The sequence below is a fragment of the Camponotus floridanus genome, unplaced genomic scaffold (assembly GCF_003227725.1).
Source record: "Camponotus floridanus strain SB8 unplaced genomic scaffold, Cflo_v7.5 scaffold8, whole genome shotgun sequence".
NCBI classification, from domain to species: domain Eukaryota; kingdom Metazoa; phylum Arthropoda; class Insecta; order Hymenoptera; family Formicidae; genus Camponotus; species Camponotus floridanus.
In genome coordinates this window covers 3,155,659-3,164,364 of record NW_020229849.1, presented here as the reverse complement: position 1 = coordinate 3,164,364, position 8,706 = coordinate 3,155,659, and positions in this window count along the sequence as shown.

Genomic DNA, 8,706 nt, shown 5'->3' with positions numbered 1-8,706 from the left:
AAAAAAAATTTCAAAGTCCAAGATAATTAATTTCAAGATTAATTGAATCTAATTTATAATTTATTTTTCTCAAACTTGAGATTAATTAATAAAAGGGTGTTTGTTAGGAAGAGTATAAATCTTCGTAAAATCTGCAAGTAACGACGTGAGGACGAAGAACGTGATTCTCGTGAACTCTCAACCCAAATGTGTATGCCAAGTACATTCAATAAAGTGCCCCACTTATTCATTCATCTGGCATCAAATAGTATTTCCATCGATGATCACGTCGCTATCAGGACCGTTCAGGAAAAAGAGGAGAATGGAGGAGACCAAGAGATATCGATAGAGAGCGAAATAAGTTGGTGACAAAGTGGAAAAGACGAGGAGAGCGAGCAGTGCTTCTCTGAAACGATAGGCATCTTCAGACAGTCTGCGATGAACTACCCTTAACCGTATTCAACCCCTCGATCCTTCGGGTAATAAACGACTGTCTAAAGCGCATAAAGAGCGGATTCGAAGATCTTTACCGTGTCCCTCTGACAAACGGCCTGGTACTCAAGCGCCGATCTTCGTCAAGATTGCAGCCCGATCGCTCGTCTTTCATTTCACTTTGGGCATCCCTCGACAATTTTGAGTTCGTACATATAACGTACGTCCTGCTCAGCGATATACTAAAGATATGAATTCTTTAATTAATTAAGAATCGATTTCTCGTTGGTGGAATTTTGAGGAGATGACACGATTTATCTTTTCTACAAATATCTATTTACTTGCTCAATTTGTGTGCCCATCTTTACAAAATAGATTTCTATTATAATGATTATATCACGCTGATATGTTTCAAATTGAGCACATTTGAAAAGTTATAGTTATCTTTTACCGAAACTACCGAAAGAAAATATCTTAATAATTGCGATTTGGCACGTCAATTTTGCAACGCAATTCAGTTTCCTCTTCTGCTCTTGGAATTGCGCTCATCCTGCTGCTCAATCACTTTCAATCTTTCAGCAATTTCAAATAATAAACGGATCAGCGTGGAAAGTACGCGACTGCAACTACTTGACAAATGATACCCGGCGACGATTCCCGATTCCTCTTCATCACGATGACGTCCGTATATAGATACTTTGTTTCACTCGCATCGCGTTGGCGTACACTCGCGACCAAGTAATTCCCGGCGTGAAATTTCGCCCTCGTCGAAAGAGAATCCCCGCGATGCCCCTTAGCGTGCTCTTTCAACTCGCCTCTCGTAATTACACATCTGTCTTAATTCATATCATAATCCTTATTCCTCACTTCGCCGTATTTTATGACAGAGCCCATTACGATCTTCGTGGAATTAGTCTCGTTATATGTGTGACATCGTAAGAATGAATTTCATAACGAAACTTGCACGAACATCACAATAGACTCTGCAAAACAAATATGTACATATATATGTACGAGTATGTGTGTGTATGAACAAATATTAATATTATATTTACTAACATTTGCTTTTGAAAAAATTAAACACTTTGTTTTTTTGAAAATCGACATTCGAATAGGACTGATAAAACTGTTATAAAATATTTTATAAAATTTTATAAACCAAGTAAAGATAAAAAAATAATATCGATTATAAATAAAAAATTGATTTTCACAATTGAAAAGGAAAACTAATATTTTTCAACAATTAGTATAACTAAATCTTCGCCAAATAAAATTTTGTCACTCTTAATTCAAGAAAAAATTTAAAAAATTTCCTGTCTCTCTCTAAAAAAAAGTTATCGTGTATAAACCTAGATTTTACCAAATTGTAAAACTCGTTTGACACTCATCGAGCTGCATGCATGACGATTGTGAAAAATGAATTAAATTTTCTCTAATTTTCATTAGTATTAAAGATAAGAGTACGAACTATAATATATTCGCGATTCATTATTATACTCTCTAGCATTTTCCTGCACTCTGCCGCATCTGAGAACCAATATTGCCTGTTTTTGAAGTCACACAAATAGATGCATATCGATTTCGTTCGACTTTCAATATCTATTCCTCGAACGTTTACCTTCCACGGCAGTATCGAGTAGTGTAACCTCAGTTAGTGTACTAGTGCAACCTCACCTGTTACTACCATAGTTTCTCTCTCTTCCTCTCTTGACTTTTTCCCGCAGATTCCCCGGGATTTCGGCACAAAATCAGTGCCCTTGTTTTATCGAGATTTCACCAGTCGATATCGCCCGCCTCACATCCACTTACTGATCATCTCTTTGCTCCCTTCTATAGATCTTTATCTCTCTCGAAGAGGGAACATTAGCTCGCGTTCGATGCTTTATCAAGCAACTAAGTAGTAGTGTCACAAGATTTTCGAGCAACTCAAGTCTCGAAATTAACTTTAGTAATATTGGACGTAAAAAATCCATTATTTTATATTAACTATCTATTCTTTGTAAGAAAAGCCTTGAACTTATTATAAATAATTTTGAAATACACACTATTCTATCTATTACTCAATAGGACCAATAAAAATTAATTATAAATATTTAATATTTATATTTAATTTTTATTGGCCCGATTGAATTTATTCATTAAATATCGTTTCTATTGTTAAATGTTATTTATTTTCTGTTAATTACCTTATATAATTGTAATTATAAATTTATTATATTATAAGCGTCCATTGTGATGTATCTTTCTTACTCTTTTTTTTTATTGTATTCTAAGGGAATTTTCTTCCTATTTATTTCTAATAAATAAATAAAAAAAATTATATTTCCTATTTATTATATTTTCATAAAATTAGATTTACATATTTTCTAATTATTACCAAGAGTTGTGATTATAAATTTCTCGCATTGCAAAACAGATTAATTATTAATTGTTAAATATTAATTATTACCAAGAGTTGTGATTATAAATTTCTCGCGTTGCAAAACAGATTAATTATTAATTATTAAATATTAATTATTACCAAGAGTTGTGATTATAAATTTCTCACGTTGCAAAACAGATTCTTTTCCTTCAAAATTATACAACCTATCAATTACATCTTGTCTCGTCTATCAATTACATTTTGTCGCATCGCGTAAATTGCGACGTAATAATTTCTCGGCAATTTATTTGCGTACGCACGTTACGTTGTCGGCGGAAGTGCTTCCCTCCTTCCCCCTTTCTCACCCTCGTAAAGGTTAACTCGTCTACAGTATTCCCAAACTTTGCATACTAATTAACCGCGCGTTTATCTGCTCCCGGTATCTGGTACTCGAGGGGCCTCTTCCGTTCAGGGGGACGATTCTACTTTTTGTTTTCCATCTCCCCTTCCTGCAATTCCTCGCGTACGCTGATTAAATATTCTTTTATCTCTCGTTTTTAGTCGGTTTTATCGACAAGTGCAAGCGCCCGCGACGATGTTATTACGACGCTTTCGCCCCTGTTAAAACTTCGCGTAATGACGCGTCGACCTTTCTGTTCATTCCAATGAGCTTTTACGTTGCAGTAAGTCGATACATTTTCGATATGGCTACGATTGTGATTGCATAAAGTTTCAGCTCAATTTTCCGTTTGTCCCTGTACGTGTGTGATTATTTTTTATATTTGAATATTTACATATATATATATATATATATATATATATATATATGTAAATATTCAAACATAAAAAATAATATATATATATGCGAGAGAATTTAAAATATACTATATTTACGATTAATAATTTTTATTTAATATTTTTTGTATTTATATATATCACGTATAATTATATATTTGCAACTATATTTTAACATTCTAGTTTTAATATTTTTAATATTTTTTTATGGATAGTAACTTCAATATTCTATACATTTTTTAAATGTATTTAGATAAATTTTCAATTTTTTACGTATACATATGTGTGTGTACGTGTGTATAATTCTTTAATAGGATTTTGTTATAATTTTACGTGTAATTATATAAGCGGATGGTCGAAACCTTTTAAAAAATTAATTGCCGCAGCGTGTAGATAGGGATCTCCATAAAAAACTCTCTAATGGAAAAAATAAGCCCGCGCATTGACGTGTCAAGTAATAAATCAATGATAAAATTGAGGTCGGGTCAATAAACTCGCCCCGAAAAATGTAATTTGGCATTTCTCTCTCTCTCTTTCTCTTTTTCTCTCTCTTTTTCTTTCTGCAATCGCAGTTTCTTGCTATACATAGCCAATAATTATATTACACATAAAAAATTTAATTATCGCAACGAAGGAAAAAAATATTAAATTAGCTTTGTTATTACTTTCTAATCTTACTTCTTCTTGTCTGATCTTTTCATTTTTGCTTTTTCCTTGAACGTGTTTGTTCTCATAATCTATATCTAATTCATAAATCTGCAGAAAGTTCAAACAAAAAAAGAACTCGATTCTGAAAATTTTCTCATCCTATGCTCCTTCATGATTAATATATATTAGAATTAAATAAATAATATACATAGCATTTTAAAATAAGCTATAGATATTAACAATCTAATAAACTGTCAGAATTGACATATTGACACACACACACATATTCACTCTTAAATTATAAATAAACATGTTCAATATTTTTTAATTTAACATTTTCAATTATTTAATTTTATATCGTATTATTTAATTTTATATTTTTTCATAGCAGTCAAATAATAAACTTGTTAATAAATTCACATATTTAATTCTTAGTCCTTTGTATGTGGATTGTGTTTGTGGTGTTATATAATTAAATCTCATAGAACTTTAATAGTAATTAACTGTTAATTATAATTCTTCCAAGTCAAATAATAGAACAGTTAATATTAATATATATTATATAAATATTTATATAAAAATTTATATAAATATTTGAAATAAAAGAAACGATTAAATATTATAGTATACTTGAAAAAATATTATAGTATACTAGTAAAATATATATATAATTTACATAAAAGTAAATAAAATATTAATATTGTACTATATTTCTGTTGTACTATAAATAGTACAACAGAATCATATGTGCATATATGTATTATATAAACAATTTTATAATAACACAGCCTTCTTACAGATTAATTAATTAACTGAACTGGCAATTTTATTGCCAGTTCAGTTAATTAATTAATCTGTAAGAAGAGAGAAGGAGCTAAAGCTAGAGTAGATCTCCGAAAAAAAAAATTGTCTCCACATATGTAAGACCCTTTTGCGCGAAAGGAAAACTTTTGTTTCGTACCGCTCGCGACTTACTCTTACCGCGACTGCTAATTAACGATCTCGTTATCTTCACGGGTAATTGCGCGCGACATTTGTACGGTAAACGAGATTCGATGGCGCCCCGTCGTTTTCCCGCCATTTGATTTCTCGCCTTCGACGTGGCCCCATTGTCTCCGTTAAGTGCCCGAGGCAAAAGTAATTGGTCGCGCATCGAATGAGCCGGAACGCTTCCGATAGCGCTTATCGACGCTGAACATGCGAGCGAATTGCTAACGCGCGCGAATACACGGCGGTTTCGTCGGCAGGCTGCGAGAAAAAAAGAAAAAAGAAAGAACATGACCGACGACAGTATCCACGAGCGGCCTCAGGAAAGTCGCTCGTTTGCGCAGAGTGTGATTTGCATCCCTCTCCGCATTTTTACAAAAGAAGGAAATTAAAAGAAATGCCAATTTATAGATCGAAATTTTGCGAGAGAACAATATCCATTGTAAATTGCATTGTGTGTTGGAAAAGAGGATCGTACAGCTTAAAAAAGTATTCATAAAGACATTTAAACGCAATAATTTATAATAAAAGAAAAAGAAAAATTCGAATTCCGATAAAATCGATCGGGTAATCAGCTCGTGATCCGTTTCGTATTAAAATGATAGATAGCATAATTTCCCGCAATATATTATATATATTTCGCGAAAATTCCCTCGAATTTCGATAATTTTTTTTTTTACAAAAGCCAAAAACCGCGGGTTGACGATTTAGAGGTAGTTCACAGAACATTCTCGCGCGAGTTTGCTAATCGGTCGAGCAATAAAAAATGGCGGAAGTAAAACCGGACCGGAAAGGGACCGGAGATGGTGGAAAAACGCGCGGTGGGAAGTCACTGAAGGATTCTTGCAATTACGAGAGTTTTAGCGGCGCGAGAAGTGCGCGCGTGTTAGTAGCAGTACTCGAAGTACATATTTGAACACGAGGGTGAAATGAGGGACTGCACCCGACCGGGAGAATGTTTCTCTCCCTCCCCAAATTCCACGTTTTCGCGCGTTCTCGCCATCGTCGACGTATCATGGCCCGGCGACGTAAATTAAAAACTTCGGTTACTCGCTTTTCTTTGATTTTTCTGCGAGAGTCTTTCTTTTTCGTTTTACAACCACCTGCCTGCGACGAGAACGCGATGCAAGGTATAAAATTGAAGAAAAATCAGCGGGCGTAAATTCCTTCAGAGAATTTCTCGAATAAACACGTAGCTTTACATGCGTGAATTTTTAAGTCGCGAATTTATATATATATATATATATATATATATATATATATATTATTTTTAAAAGAATATATTTTATATATTAATTTTTTATAACAGTTAAATTATTAATCGTATCTTATACATTAATTCCTTTTATTCAAAAATTGTTCTCTTTATCGTGCATAATGATTCGTAAATTAATATCCTTGTGATCGTTATCTTACGATTTTCTCTTTCTCATTTTAATGTTTCATTTCTTAATATATGCAAATGATGTTGAAACACAAAACATATCGCTTTATGTAGCTTATCTGCAAGTCGAAACTTGTACGATACTTGTTGTAGATGCTCGATATATAACGCAATAACTTTGCAGTCAGGTCGTGTACATGCATATTCAAATCTGGGCAAAAGCGTTACATTGCTCTTTCTCTTTAACAGTTCATTTCTTTTAAGAGTCTTAAATTATTTTTCTCGAAAAATAATACTAGAAGTATTCTATATATTTGACAATTTTACATATCTTTATTATTTCATATATATAATACTATACATATATACTATTGGTTAAAAATATTGCATCACTTTTAGAAACTGAAAAGTCGTTACTTTTTTGAACAAGAATATATGTAAGAAAATAACAAAATTATGTAATTTATTACTATTATTTTATTTATTCACTTTGCTTTAATATCGCAAAAATTATAACAAATAATAATAGAAATATTAAATTTTTGATTCTTCAAAAAAATATATAACTCGCTGTAAATTGTATTTATTTTTAAAAAGAACTATGTATTTTTAAACGCCTAGTGACTTCAAAAATATTGAGGCAAGATAATTAAAAAATTAATATTTTATGAAATATCTCGTAGTCTATGTAAAATTGTCAAATGAAAATATAAAAAAAATATCTCGTAAAATTATATTTAATTTTTGCTCTATTCCTACCATTTTATACTATACGTTTAAGTGCATTGTGGACTCTCGTTAATGCTAGCGAGAGAAAACGAAGAGCTATTAATCGATAGTAATTGGCCCCCGTTTCATAGCCTTTCCGTTTTCATTCGCCTATTTCCCGACGCGTGGCTGCGGCAAACATAATATCCGCGTGAGCCTCGAAAAAGGATAAAGTACTTACCTTGATTTGCAGCATGGCCGGCTGGATTAATCGTCGTGCGTGGACGTAGCAACATGGATGCAATGGCAGGGAAGACGACGTCGCAGTAAACCCCGGGTGATTTGCAGGTTTTGCATCGGAGCACGGCGCGAATTGTTTTAATCCGCTATGCGAGACACAGTCCGCTATGGGAAGACACAGTCTTGAAAACCGCACGACAGGGACGATCATCGCCGTGACATATCGCCGACTTATTCATTTGCATATTACAACTAACCTTCTACGGTTGTAATCGCGGTAAACATAATGGCGCACCTGCAAAACGCAACAAAGTGCACATGGTTATAAATTATTTAGCTAAACTTGATGTAGTACGCGATAAAAGAGATAGACTGTGTAAGCACGAGTGGATACATCAAATATACGTATGAAGAGAGAAAGGGAGAAATTATATGAATTTAATTATTTAAATGTTTTTTCATTATAATTATTTAATTATTTATACATAAACTTATAAAGCCTTTTGTTTCTCTTGTCTCTGTTTCTCTAAACACTACAATTCAAGACACAACTTTTTTCAAATGATATATTGTGCAGTTAACAAAAAAATATCAACATTGTATATTAATTCATGTAATTCTCCTTTCGCTTTACATGGATTTAAAACGATATGGAATAGGCATTTTGTCAGAAAATCTATAAATAAAAGTTGCCTCGAGATCTTTATCAATTCGAATATTTAACATATAATAATTAGCGAAATATTAATTAACACAGTATGATACATACCTAAGTCAATGAACTTTTGATGTCATGTTATCGATCAGAATATCGATTCCCGCGTAAAGTAACATGATGTAACATCTTCTTTCCTGCAAAGGATGCACAGAGGCGAATTAATAATTTTCATATAGTCCTTCGTTTCTTTTTATATATGTTTGAAATTATATTAATATAATTATATTAATATATTATATTAAAATATTATATATTATATAATATATTATATAATTATATTAATATTATATAATTATATTAAAGTACGCAATTTATCAAAAAATTATAATTTATCAAAAAGTTAATCAATAAAGTAATTACCTCGAAAATTTGCTCGTATTAATTCAAATATGCAACTGTTTCGATTCGCACTCGAATTATGTCCTTTATGTTAACATAAGAAAATCGAATTCT